The sequence below is a fragment of the Schistocerca piceifrons genome, chromosome 7, assembly GCF_021461385.2.
Source record: "Schistocerca piceifrons isolate TAMUIC-IGC-003096 chromosome 7, iqSchPice1.1, whole genome shotgun sequence".
NCBI lineage: Eukaryota > Metazoa > Arthropoda > Insecta > Orthoptera > Acrididae > Schistocerca > Schistocerca piceifrons.
Window position 1 is genome coordinate 437,785,652 of NC_060144.1, and position 15,735 is coordinate 437,801,386.

Sequence of the window (15,735 nt, forward strand, 5' to 3'; positions counted from 1 at the left end):
TGAATATAGTGCAGCGAAGTATTTTGACACTTGTGGGAGTGTCTACCAACGCAAACACAGCATTTTTTACATTGACTGTGTATACACAAGAGAAAGAAAACAAGACTCGGGCGCACGGGATGTTTGAAATTGAGAGATGTACATTCTGAACCTATTGTTCACATCAATTTTCTTCAAATGAAGATTCAAACTTTTAATAAATTCTTAGAATAACTTCGCCCTCACATTAAAAAACAACATAGACTCATGCGAAGATCGGGCCGGCCGATGTGACCGAGCGGTTCTAGGTCCTTCAGTCTGGAACCGCGCCACGGCCACGGTCGCAGGTTCGAATCCTGCATCGGGCATGGATGTGTGGGATGTCCTTGGATTAAGTAGTTCTAAGCTCTAGGGGACTGATGACCTCAGATGTTATGTCGCATAGTGCTCAGAGCCATTTGAACCATTTTGAACAATGCGAAGATCTATCCCAGTTACTCAACGAATGCCTACAACATTTTAGATATCTGGAAACTGGCGAATATTTAAAATTTGTATCCTGTATTGCACCTCATACACTGAGTAATATTATTATGAGTTGGAGTGAAGCAATAAATGAAGTTTTAAAAGAAATCGTTCTGGTTGCATGTCGTGCGTAAAACACTGATATTTTCAATGTGTCTTCCCAGGTACTATTTGGATCAGAAAGAAGCAACGCTGTAACCTCCCCACACGAAATAATTTTAATATTATTAGGTTAATGATTCTAATTTTTGTGTAACCTCACAAAAAAACTTAATTAATTATAATAATAATAATATGATTCTATTTTTTGTGTAACCTCTGAACAAAATTGGTTCCCATTTAATGTAGCCACAAAATTCTTTTCTCATTTAATATAAGCTCGAAACAGAAAAATTCCTAAACCTCGTAATAAAAAATAAATTCAGTAACCTGGTAAAATTTAGACGACAGCAGTGCTGTGTCATGGCCCTGTAAGATCATTCTGAATAAAAAGCAAAAATTCTCACCTCGATAAAGTCGGCAAATATCTGCTCTTACAATAGCCGTTTTCCGGCACAGCTCTGTGCAATGCTGGCCTATACATTTGTTATTTATGAAAGGAAGCAAATGATTTTTCTTTTGCAACAATCGGAATGATCATGCATTAAAAAAATATTAAATTCTTTAAATTGAAATAACTGCTTGATAGAAATTAGACAAAGATTATTATTAGGACATTTTTTAAAAGATTTACATGTGAGTTTACATAATATTACTAGATATGCGTGAGGCTGCTTTTTTACCTTATACAATAATACTCAGGCTCCGGCATCGCTGTACCGCGACCGGCCCAGCCAACATGATACACCAGACAGGACTGACAAGCGCAGACAGGCGACTGCTCGCTAGCAACAACTTACTGCTACTGCTACACAGTTCGTACTGCAGCCAACACTGCTCTTTGGTCTCAGATTCTCTTATAGCTTACATATCGCAGGCAGCACATACCTCTTACAACGCTTCTAACTCAACTGCGTCCAAACAGATCTCAGAAGCCAAACGGTATCAACCGACCACCGCGTCATCCTCCGCTGATAGACGTCACTTTTTGATGGATGGCCATGAGGTCAGCACACCACTCTCCCAGCCGTTGTCATTTCTAGTGGCCGGAGCCGCCGTTACTTCTCAGTCTAAGTAGCTCCTCAATTGGACTCGCTAGTGGACTCCACTTACCAACAGCGCTCGGCAGGCCCGAACGGTCACCCATCCTAGTGATAAGCTACGCCCGATAGCGCTTAAAGTCGGTGATATGACGGGAACTGGTCTTACCACTGTGGAAAAAACGTTTGCCTACAATTTTGGTAACTGCCAGTAATATTTTATTTTTATCCATGTACCCTTCTCCTCTTACGTTATAAAATTGCAGAAACTCATGATACAAAGACAAAAAATGGCAATAAAAAGTCTTTGATGCTAAAAATAACGGGCTAAGCATCATCAGTACACAGAACTTCCATCCATACAGCAACAGTGTGTGCTATCAGAGTGTGTATCGAAAATGTATAGGTGGCTTGTAGCTACATGTAGTGGGGAGTACTGAAGTTCCGTGGCACTTCTGGTCAGATGAGTACGGAGCTATAAAAACTAAATCGTATAGGGGTAATGTAGGAGTATGTCTAATAATAAATAAAAAATAGAAATGTGGTTAAGTGTCTATGAACAGTATAGGGAAAGAATTATCGTAATTAATATAGAATTGAAGCCAATACCCAACGCAGCAGTAAATATTTATATTCCTACTAGCTCTGTAGATGATGAAGAAGTTGAGAGAACTTATGGTGAGATAAAAGATATTATTCAGATAGTTACGGGAGAGAAAAATTTGTGATGGTGGACTAGAAAAAGACTAATAAAGGAAATAGGGCAAAAAGTAGTAGGAGAACGTGGACTAGGGGAAAGGAATGGAAGAAGAAGCTGCTTGGTAGAATTTTGTATAGGGCATAATTTAATCGACGCTAATACTTGATTTGAACATCATGAAATCTGTTTTGTACTTAGATGACTCCTGCGGACACGGTAGGTTTCAAACTGATCACAGAATTGCAAAGCAGCGATCCGATAACAGATTTTATACTGCAAGATTTTTCCAATGACAGCTCTGGACTCCGACCAAAATTGATTGGTTATGAACTGCAGACGAAAACTCAAGAAACTGCAGAAAGGTGGGTGTTTAAGGCGAAAGGCGAAGTGAAGGGAACACTAGGCAACGATTGACTGACATAGAAGTAAAAACACCTCACCAGATAATAGAAATTTAGCTTTGAGAAATGAAACAATAAATGCAGTACAGAAACAAACAGGGAAATATCAAATTCCAGTAGAATCCTCCGAAACACACAAGATATTGAATCAAATTGATGAAAGAAGAAGATATAAAAATGCAGCAAATGAAGCAGGCGAGAGAGCATACAGACATCTAAAGAACGAGGTTGACAGTAAGTGCAAAATGGCTGAACAGGAATGAATGTAAAACAAACGCAAAGATGTAGAGAAAAACATAGCTGGAGAAAATATTCGTACCGCCTATAGATATATATGACACGCGAAATAAACTTCGACTTCAAGAAGAGTGTTACAAATCCAGTTCCGAAAAGACAATGGCTGACAGTTTAATGAGTTAAACTTGCAAAATACCGGCAAGAATTATCTACAGAAGTGCGGAAAAACTGGTAGAAACCTCGTCGAAGATCAGTTTGGGTTCTGGAGAAAAGTAGGAATACACGAGGAGATACTGGCACCAGATTCAGAAAAAGCTTTTGACAATGTGGACTGGAGATGCTTCGGGAATTCAGATCGGAAACTCTGAACGGAAGGCAACGCTCTTTCCGAGGAACACTATTGAGAAAATTCAGAGAACCGGCACTTGAAGCTGACTGCACAACGATTCTCCTGGCGCCAATATTCATTTCGCGTAAGGAGCACGAAGATAAAAGAAATTAGCGCTCGTTTTCTTTTTTTTATCATCAGTCTTCTGACTGGTTTGATGCTGCCCGCCACGAATTCCTCTCCTGTGCTAACCTCTTCATCTCAGAGTAGCACTTGCCTCGTATGTCCTCAATTATTTGCTGAATGTATTCCAATCTCTGTCTTCCTCTAAGTTTTGACATTCTACACCTCCCTCTAGTACCATGGAAGTCATTCTCTCATGTTTTAACTGATGTCCTATCATCCTGTCCCGTCTCCTTATCAGTGTTTTCCACATGTTCCTCCGATTCTGTATAGAACCTCCTCATTCCTTACCTTATCAGTCCACCCAGTTTTCAACATTCGTCTGTAGCACCACATCTCAATGCTTCGATTCTCTTCTGTTCCGGTTTTCCCACAGTCCATGTTTCACTACCATACAGTGCTGTACTCCAGACGTACATTCTCAGAAATTCCTACCTCAAATTGAGGCCGATATTTGATATTAGTAGACTTCTCTTGGCCAAGAATGCCTTTCTGCCCGTGCTAGTCTGCTTTTGATGTCCTCCTTGCTCCGTCCGTTACTGGTTATTTTACTGCCTAGGTAGCAGAATTCCTTAACTTCATCTGCTTCCTGACCATCAATCCTGATGTTAAGTTTCTCACTGTTCTCATTTCTCCTACTTCTCATTACCTTCGTCTTTCTTCGGTTTACTTTCAGTTCGTACTCTGTACTTATTAGACCGTTCATTCCGTTCAGCAGATCATGCAATTCTTCTTCACTTTCACTCAAGATAGCAATGTCATCAGCGATTCGTATCATTGATATCCTTTCACACTGAATGATAATTCCACTCCTGAAGCTTTCTTTTATTTCCATCACTGCTCTCTTGATGTGCAGATTGAACAGTAGGGGCGAAAGGCTACATCCTTGTGTTACACCCTTTTTAATACGAGCACTTCGTTCGGTCGTCCACTCTTATTATTCCCACTTGGCTGTTGTACATATTGTATATGACCCATCTCTCCCTATAGCTTAACCCTGCTTTTTTCAGCCGCGTGGAATTAGCCGAGCGGTCTTAGGCGCTGCAGTCATGGACTGTGCGGCTGGTCCTGGCGGAGGTTCGAGTCCTCCCACGGGCATGGGTGTGTGTAAGCTTAGGGACTGATGACCTTAGCAGTTAAGTCCCATAAGATTTCACACACATTTGCACATATTTTTTTTGCTTTTTTCAGAAATTCGAACATCTTTCACCATTTTACACTGATTAAAGCTTTTTCCAGGTCAACAAATCCTATGAACGTGTCTTGATTTTTCTTTAGTCTTGCTTCCATTATTAACCGCAACGTCAGAATTGCCTCTCTCGTGTCTTTACCTTTCCTAAAGCCAAACCGTCATCTAGCGCATCCTTCTGTATATTATTCATGTAAGAAACTTGGGTGCATGAGCTGTTAAGCTGATTGTGCGATAATTCTCGCACTTGTCAGCTCTTGCCGTCATCGAAATTGTGTGGATGATGCTTTTCTGGAAGGCAGATTGTGTGTCGCCAGACATACAATCTACACACGAGCGTGAATAGTCGTTTAATTGCCACTTCCCTCAATAATTTTCGAAATTCTGATGAAATGTTATCTATCTCTTCTGCCTTATTTGATCTTCTCTTTTAAATTCTGATTCTAATGCTGGATCCCCTATCTCTTCTAAATCGACTCCTGTTTCTTCTTCTATCACATCAGACAAATCTTCCTCCTCATAGAGGTTGTCAACGTATTCTTTCCACCTATCCGCTTCCTCCTCTGCATTTAACAGTGGAATTCCCGTTGTGCTCTTCATGTTATCACCCTTGCTTTTAATATCACCGAAGGTTGTTTTAACTTTCCTATATGCTGAGTCTGCCCATACGACAATCATTTCTTCTTTGATGTCTTCACATTTTTCCTGCACCCACTTCGTCTTAGCTTCCCTGCTCTTCCTCTTTATTTCATTCCTCAGTGACTTGTATTTCTGTATTCCTGAGTTTCCCGGAACATTTTTGTACCTCCTTCTTTCATAGATCAATCAATGTATTTCTTCTGTTACCCATGTTTTCTTCGCAGTTACCTTCTTTGTACCTATGTTTTCCTTCCCAACTTCTGTGATGGCCCTTTTTAGAAATGTCCATTCCTCTTCAACTGTACTGCCTACTGAGCTATTCCTTATTGCTGTATCTATAGTCTTAGATAACTTCAACCATATCTCGTCATTCCTTAGTACTTCCCTGTCCCACTTCTTTGCGTATTGATTCTTCCTGACTGATGTCTTAAACTTCAGCCGACTCTTCGTCACTTATATGTTGTGATCTGAGTCTGTATCTGCTCCTGCGTACACTTTACAGTCCAGTATCTGATTTCGGAATCTCTGACCATGATGTAATGTAACTGAAATATTCCCGCATCACCCGGCCTTTACCAAGTATATCTCCTCCTCTTGTGATTCTTGAACAGAGTATTCGCTATTACCAGCTGAAACTTGTTACAGAATTCAATTAGTCTTTCCCCTCTGTCATTCCTTGTCCCAAGCCCACATTCTCTGCAACTCATTTCGAGCTGTCAGCGAAAAATGTGCTGGACACATTTTGTTCCTTGTTCCTAAAGGTATTTCTTCCAGTAACAGATCTAATGTTTCTTTCAGGAATGTGGTGTACTTCCTAGCATTAAGATTTCCTTCGATGAAATAGGGGCCTGTTATTCTGTCCTCCAGAACCCCACACCATACATACACCGACCACGGTTTTTGGTGTTGCCACAATCAACATGGATTTTCAGTTGCCCAATAATGCACGTTATGCAAATTAACATTTCCATGGTTCGTGAATGTAGCCTCGTCAGTAAATAAAATTAAATTAACAACTGTGTCATCCCTCTGAATCTGAAATTGAGCCCATCGGCAGAATTCAGTGCGACACATACAATTCGTACCAGTTAATTCTTGGTGGAGACCGATAAGGTAAGGATGATATTTATGACGATGCACAACACGAACAACACTACTCTGGCTCATGCCAGATTGCCTTGCGATTTGACGCGAACTAACAAAAGGATCTCGAACCACTGTGGCAATTTCCGTTTCCACGTTAGTAACTTTCCTTTTCCGGATATGTTTCCGATGCGTTAAACATCCAGTTGTTCTCAATTTATCACACACATATTTAAATGTACGATGTGTAAGGTGAGTATGTTGAGGATATCTTTCACCGTACAAGTCTCTAGCTCTCACTGAATTTCGTTGGTATTCTCCGTAAATGAGAAGCATATCGACTTGTTCTTCGAAGGAATGCATCATTCACATTCTCTTGACTCGACGATAGTAGTCTTACCGTTCCTATTAGTGTTGTATTGCGAAACTGTCTAATGGTGTTTACATGTCAATGGCACGTTAGATGGATACGCCGGATTCGGCGAATATTTACTATTTGCACGATATACGAGAGAGAATTGTCCGAGCATATGTTTGCATAAATGCCGAAATGATAAGGAATAACACTCAATCCATGATAAAAAGATTGCAGCACTGCATTGATACCAGTGGTCATCACTTCGAACACCTTCTGTAAATGGACGTTCATTCCACCTTTTTGACCTTCGTTGACCTTCAAAGACCTTACTGTTACACATAATTGGATTGGTCTCGGTAGCGGCTATCAGAAAATAAGTGCCAAACTATTGCAGCCCATTTTAAAAAAAAAGTTGATCTTCATATCTCTGACTCGACCCCACCTAGCAACAAAAAACCAACGTCATATTATGGCCCCCGTTCTCCCATGCAACTTTTGTCCCTCGAACTTTTCAGGTCCTATTACACTTTCAGCGTTATTGTAGGTGGCAACAGTTAATGACTTACCATGTATATTAAACAAGGCACACAAATAACATCTGAAAAATGTGTTGTTTGTCCGATTCACTGTTTAGTGGCAAATGTCACGGCACGTATCGTATGGACTTGTAACTGGAATCCCCCTGCAACATTGGATTAGTATGTATTAGCTCAATCTACATAAGATTTAGAGGGACTAAAGACGGAACGCTCACCTTTCTTTATTTCTGTCCTGCAGCCCAGGTTTTGAAGTGAGTTAACCCACTGCGCGGCGTCGAAATTGCGTCAGCTGTGCGCCGACATCTCGTCCCGCATTCCTCTCGAAACCTACCAAGGCCTTATCGAATCCATGTAATGCAGAACGGCTTTTGTACAGTGTTCCAAGTGAGGAGCAGCACAATATTAAGTTTGGTGGTCATCGCGTTTTGGTTCACCAGTGTACCTAGCGAATGCTAAATACACTACTGGACATTAAAATTGCTACACCACGTAGTTGACGTGCTACAGGCGCGAAATTTAACCGACAGGAAGAAGATGCTGTGATATGCAAATGATTAGCTTTTCAGAGCATTCACACAAGGTTGGCGCCGGTGGCGACACCTACAACGTCCTGACATGAGGAAAGTTTCCAACCGATTTCTCATACACAAACAGCAGTTGACCGGCGTTGCCTGGTGAAACGTTGTTGTGATGCCTCGTGTAAGGAGGAGAAATGCGTACCATCACGTTTCCGACTTTGATAAAGGTCGGATTGTAGCCTATCGCGATTGCGGTTTATCGTATCGCGACGTTGCTGTCGCGTTGGTCGAGATCCAATGACTGTTAGCAGAATATGGAATCGGTGGGCTCACGAGGGTAATACGGAACGCCGTGCTGGATCCCAATGGCCTCGTTTCACTAGCAGTCGAGATGACAGGCATCTTATCCGCATGGCTGTAACGGATCGTGCAACCGCGCCTCGATCCCTAAGTCAACAGATGGGGACGTTTGCAAGACAGCAACCATCTGCACGAACAGTTCGACGTTTGCTGCAGCGTGGACTATCAGCTCGGAGACCATGGCTGCGGTTACTCTTGACGCTGCATCACAGACAGGCGCGCCTGCGATGGTGTACTCAACGACGAACCTGGGTGCACGAATGGCAAAACGTCATTTTTTCGGATGAATCCAGGTTCTGTTTACAGCATCATGATGGTCGTATCCGTGTTTGGCGACATCGCGGTGAACGCACACAGGAAGCGTGTATTCGTCAGCACCATACTGGCGTATCACCCGGCGTGATGGTATGGGATGCCATTGGTTACAAATTTCGATCACCTCTGGTTCGCCTTGACGGCACTTTGAAACAGTGGACGTTACATTTCAGATGTATTACGACCCGTGGCTCTACCCTTCATTCGATCCCTGCCAAACCCTACATTTCGGCAGGATAAAGCACGACCGCATGTTGCAGGTCCTATACGGGCCTTTCTGGATACAGAAAATGTTCGACTGCTGCCCTGGCCAGCACATTCTCCAGATCTCTCACCAATTGAAAATGTCTGGTCAATGGTGGCCGAGCAGCTCGCTCGTCGCAATACGCCAGTCACTACCCTTGATGAACTGTGGTATGGTGTTGAAGCTGAATGGGGAGCTGTACCTGTACACGCCATCCAAGCTCTGTTTGACTCAATTCCCAGGCGTATCAAGGCCGTTATTACGGCCAGAATTGGTTGTTCTGGGCTCTGATTTCTCAGGATCTATGGACCCAAATTGCGTGAAAATGTAGTCACATGTCAGTTCTAGAATAATATATTTGTCCAATGAATACCCTTTAATCATCTGCATTTCTTCTTGGTGTAGCAATTTTAATGGCCAGTTGTGTAGATACAAGTCTCATTTGCTCAGCTGGGTAAAAGCTCTTACTGAGAAGGAAACATCACCCACTTGACCTCATATTTTAAGGAGAAAAAAAGCACACTTGCAAGATATCGGCCCCAGCAATCGATCCAGCTCGAAAGTTTAAGCCTTAATTCTGGCAGTACGCAGTTATGACCTGAAAGCACAGCTTTTAAACTTTTGCTCACACAGGTTGTTTTGTCACCCACTCCACGCCTCTGCAGCCACCCAACGGCCCACCGCGAGGTACTGTGTAGCGGAGCGACAAACCTGAGCCCTCCGCAAAATGTCGAAAGTGCTGTTGGTGGGGAAGGGGGTCGCGTCTGGTAAACGTCGTTTGAAATTTAGTTCGACAGATAATACGTAATATCAGTGCATCTTGTGTTGATATTCTGCAGCTATATATAGCCTCAAATGAGCAACTGAAGAACTATTACGAAATCAAGTTAATAATTTTCGATTTACAATTTAATCATGCCAGTTACATTAAAGAATAGCGCATCTCTTTCCTTTAGCATTCATTTATACCTTATTTGTGAAACGCAGCATTAAAATGTTGACAGTGTGCCGATTAGTGGCTTATCTGCGACTCAGTGGCTCCTCGACGTTCCGCTGTGGTCCCATCGCTGGCCCAAGTCTGAGGGACATGGAGGGAAAGAGTTGGCGTGCCTCGGTGCGGCAAGACGGTTGGGTATGCTTGTACGTGCAGAGCTGGCGGTTTCGGAGTTTCTTGTCTGCCGAACGGGACTGAATTCGTTTTGGGATATGTCACTGCTTACCCGGATTTGATGACTTAATCTGTTTGTGGAGGTATCTTATTGCTGTGGCTTGAGGCGGAGATTGTTGGACTTCCTTACGGGGGTAATGTGGTGCCATATCTACGTCCAGCAAAGAATTAATGGGGTACGTCAGCTTGTGTGTTCCTCTGCCGTATACTTCTGCGGTGTTCAATGGCGGTCTGCAGTTCCGGTTGCTCAAGTCACGGCTTATAATAGTAACTGACAAATTATTCCACCTTTAAGATTCTTGCCATACTTTTCACAATTATTGAACTGCAATGATCCACAGTCTTACTTTAAATTTGAAGAATCTGATAGAGTCGATGTACAATTTACCACGCCATCAGTTAATGAAAGCCATAAGGAAATTAAAGAATAACAAGGCTTGTGCTGAAGACCAGATATACGCCGAGGTATTAAAGAATGGAGGGCCACAACTGGAAGTAGAACTACAATCTTTAATAGAAACGATTTGGAAGACAGAAACCATACCTGCAGACTGGAAAACAGCAATTATATGCCTCATATTTAAGAATAATGATTCCCTTGTGTGCGACAACTATAGAAGTAGTGCTTTACTGGATGTTACTTATAAAACCCTATCGACATGCCTATTAAACAGACCGATCACAATTACTGGAGAATTAATTGGTGACTACCAATGCGGTTTGCGTAGAAATAGATTCACATTAGACCATCTTTTCACTCTAAGACAGGTAACGGAAAAGACGTGGCAATTCAATGTAGATATACACATATTATTTGTAGATTTCAAAAAGGCCTAGGATAGTAGACACCGACAGACACTTCTTAATATAATGAGAGAATTTGAAATACCATCAAAGCTAATGACAGGGTGTACACGACCCGGAACAACCGAGAGATCCGGGAAAAACCCGGGAATTTTTCATCCGGGAGAGAACCGGGAAAAACCCGAGATTTTTTTTAGAATTCCGGGAATTTTTCATTGTTTTAGTTTTCAGTTAAATTTTTGTAATTTTGACTGGTAAGAACCGATACTCTAACAAAGGATACTACTGTAGGCCGCTACTGCAGAATAATGTTTCAACAATAAAACATAAACGAGAGAAAAAAAAAACGAAAATAACTTAAATTGCAAAGGAAATGCGCCATATACAACAACGCCACACAGTGCACATGCAAGCGTCTGCCAACTGCAGTATCAAAGGCTGTAGGAAGACTATGCAATGCTTCAAAACAACAAATTGCCTCCAATGAGCGTGAAGTCACAACTGTTTACATTAGATTCGTTTCAGCAGTTACGAGCGGGCTCATGTGGATGCGCAGTTGAGTCGCGTGGAGATTCCCCCGCTTCTGGCTAAGGGAATATGGCTGTTGGCTGTGCAAGCAGTCGCAGCAAGCAACTAGATGCTACGGGCAAAAGGGGGCGCCAAATTCATATTCTTGAGGAAAAAAACTTGTTTTACAAAGCGCCTAGCATCCAGCGCACGTTTGTCTATCGATTATTCATATGATTTTGAAACGCTTTATTGTTGGTTTTTGAACATTTTTGAACCCATTTTAAGTTTATTTCTGAATGAATCATTAGTTGATTTTTGAATGCATGCATAGTGTACGTGATGTCTCTGTCAGGAGAGTCCTCGTCGCATCTAGAAATGAACTTTCCGCCTACAAAAGGGGACGGGGCTGTACGATCTGAGCGGAGTAAAGCCGAACGGATGAACGCCAATCGCTGGTCTCATTATGTTGTTGATTGGGTTTGCAAATGATCAGCGTTGTTATAATTACTAGGGAAATCCACAGGGTCAGACTACCAGAGTGGAAGAAACGACCAACAGGAATATCAGGTGAGAGAGATTACGTCTTATCTTCTCGGTGTATCCAAGGAAATTAAATTCTGACAGAAAATTTCTGGGCAGATCGCTACACTAGTAAGGACCAGTTCAACAGTCCCCGGCTAGCAGCCGCTTAAGTTCTATTCTGGAAGTAACGCGGAAAACGTATTGTACGAACACGTAACAACGCCTAACCGGAAAACAATCGCGGGATAACTAAACCTGTGATTCTGGCAGGTTTAGTGAAGTTAATCGGCGAACAAAATTTGACAATCGCAGGAATAGCTACAGGAGAAGAAACGGGCACATCACACAAATTTTGGAAGAATAAGACAATTCCCAATTTATATAAAAATTTCTTAATACTACTTTTCGATCTCATGCTTGAGAAACTGGTGCGTACGAATGAAATGTGAAACTATTTCCTAACATAAGGCTTTTTGCTTGTAGTAGGCCCAATAGGCATTTGATATTGGTATTTCGTGAATTATATTGTCGTGTTATAAAAATGGCCATTTGTGCCAAAACAGTCTCGTTTACTTGGTGTGTGTTACAAAATTGTTGTCATATTAGAAAGGCCTATTTTGTTTTATCTAGCAGACAGTGACAAAATAGACGTAATCAGATCGGGAAACCACACCAGTCTTGGGTATGATTTCTGTTAACAGCTTTTTCAGTATTAGATAACGACATTTCAATTTTTCACGTAACAAAACTTTTGACGAACTTTGATGAGGTGATAGATTCTTTCGCAGAAAAGAAAGCACTCCATGTAAAGCTGTGGCAAGATTAGGGAGAAAAAAATGCTAGGAGCTAAGGATTGAAGAAATGTGTAATTTCTTGCTTATCTCTTGTCTGTATTGGTTTTATGTATCCTATATTTAATTTTATGTCACACAAAACAGCAAGTTATTAGCTAATAGGCAATAAACAGTTCAGATTTTATGAAGAGTTCTTGTTCTCTCGATTACAAATAATCCCATCTGCTATTAACCGCGAGGTGTTTTTTTACCGGCCGACTGTGAGCAGGATTGGCACCATAGGACATTTCAATTTCAACTGTCCGAAATATAGTTTTATGGCATCCATTACAAGATATACATTTTTCAATTCCACAGAGCGAAATACAGTGACGTGCGGTAGAAGAATTCTTTATGAAAAGGCGTGGCACTGCAATTTGGCATACTTAAAACCAAATAATATGTCTTACAATTCCTCGAACACATATGTTCAAGACTTTTCAGAAAGATGTGCTCTACAAGATGAACATATTTTTGAAAATTCGATTTTTTTTTTTGTTTAGTATTGACCCAGTTCGCAAATATCGTAGATCCGGGGCTGATGCGCAGAGCAGTCTAGTGGGTAGTCTCCACGTGACCCGTGTTTATACGTTTAGTGATTTTGGTTTCCCCTATGTTTACTCTCACGTCAAATGAAAACAAAAAATTTGTGGCCGTGAGCTATCAAGTGAATTAAAATACATTCACATAATTACGGAAGGCTAAAATATATCTTTAGTTTCAGATTTTATTTTGTTTCTACCTTTCTGACAGTCAAGCATTAATCGCCTTGCGGAACAATGAAGTTATTTTTGTCTGTTTGCTAAAGAAATTTGACTTTTATTAACCTTTTCCGCAGAGGCAGTCAATGTATTTAAAACGAAATGTTTAATTCCACAGTACTGGCTAGTTTCAACTGTTCACTGCATATCAAGTGCACGCTATCATTTTCTAGCGCGTATGGCATTATGCCATAATAAAGAACCAAACATGATATAGTACAGTACTGGTGCTCCTAGAAAATTTTCATCCCGAAAACCACACTGAAAAGCTTAATATCAGGTCGAGGTCTACTTCATTGGGAATCTGGACATAAGAATGTGCACTTTAAGTATGCACTTTAAATCTGCACATTTTAATATGGTTCACGAAATTCAGATGCTCTTAGAGTATCCTCTGATGTCATGTTTCTTTTATGACGTAATGTGTGATCTTTTAATATTTTACACGTATGTACATAAGGGCTTCCTACGTCATGGTAGCTGTGCAAGCGCGGTGTCGCCTGTTATCTGCGCTCTCTGGCAACTGCGGAAACGAACCTCTGACTAAAAGGTCGCGGTAAAATATTGCGAATGGTGGTTTGAAAAGCGTTACTTTCAAATTAAATATCCTTTTACGTAAGTTGAACTATGTGGAAGAATGTACCATGTATCTCAGAGCATTTGACTCATTTAAAAATCAACTCTTTGATGACGAGCCATTTAGAAGAATGTCGAGCCCTGAAGATCAGACATTTATGTCATTACTAAAAATTTTACTGGCACTTTTGTGTGATATATGTTACAGTGTATCGTAACACGCGCAAAAAAGATCAACATAATATGCGAAACTTTAGCTTCACTTGCAGCTTGAGGTCAGTATTACATGTGAATGATTTGCTTTTCTTGTAGCAACACTACGTATATTAATTTAAACTATTAACTTTCCCTGTTTGTGTGTTCTTGCTACGTAACAGTGATGTGGCTGTTGGCTGACTACATCACGTGTCCTATCGTCTGAATATCCGCTGTCATCAGCTGGCGATATCATGTGACAAGAGCTATGACTGGCTTACAAAAGCGCATCGCAATCGCGATTACAATGGTTCGGAAAGTAACATGTGGTGTTTGGTGGAATTCTAATGTATGCTTTCGTAATACGAAAATACGCAGCGTACAGGTTGCTGCACATCAAAGATATTTCCAAAACGTGTCTGTTTCCCTGAGTTTTGTTTTCTAAAGTGCCGGGAAATTCTACGCCCGTGTATAAAATCACAATCATTTAAAGGATTCATAAGGGAAAATATACTGTCTCTTAACACGGAAAAAGGATGTTTTCACCCGGGAGAAATTGAATTTTTAACCGGGAATTCCAGGAAAAATCCGGGAATTTTTTTTCCTTGTCCACGTATACACCCTGTAATGAGTTTAATTAAAATCTTTACAGTTGAAACCTTATGTCGTATCAAGACACCTGTAGGAGAAACAGAAAAATTTTATAGTGTTCACTGGACTGAAACAAGGAGACGCCATTTCACCTATTTTATTTAACTTCGTCTTAGAGAAGATCGATAGAGAATTTACTAAAACTAATCCACAGGGGATCCAAATGCAGGAGATGAGCATTACAATACTTGCTTACGCAGATGATGTAGATCCAAAACAGAATTAATCAAAATGATGCAAAATTATTACAAAATTGCTGAGAAAGCAAGATTACATGTTAATGAAGACAAGACAGAATATCTGGTCATAAGTCAGAAAAACCAAAGTGATGCACCTTTGGCTGTAGATGGATTCACTTTCAAAACAGTCAACCGCTTCAAGTACTTAGGGAGTCTGTTTAGTAACAATAATCGAATGCACACAGAAGTACATGTCCGTCTAGCAACAGCGAACAAAATTGGTTCAAATGGCTCTGAGCACTATGCGACTTAACTTCTGAGGTAATCAGTCGCCTAGAACTTAGAACTACTTAAACCTAACTAACCTAAGGACATCACACACATCCATGCCCGAGGCAGGATTCGAACCTGCGACCGTAGCAGTAGCCCGGCTCCAGACTGCAGCGCCTAGAGCCGCACGGCCACCCCGGTCGGCCAGCGAACAAAATACTATTAGTTTTTATCAAAATATTTCAGAAATATCACTTAGTATTAACTTCAAGATTCGCTTGTATCAGTCGACCATTATACCACTAACATTATACGGATGTGAAGCATTAATATTTAGAAAGAAAGATGAAGAAAAGCTGTTAGAATTGGAAAGAAAATTACTAAGAAAAATTTTTGGTCCTGTATATGAAGAAGATAACATCGAATGGAAGGAAAGAAAAAAATGAAGAATTAACAGAGCTGTACAAACACCGTAATATCGTAAATTTGCTACAGAAGAGAAGGTTGAAGTGCGCAGGCCATAGCAAGA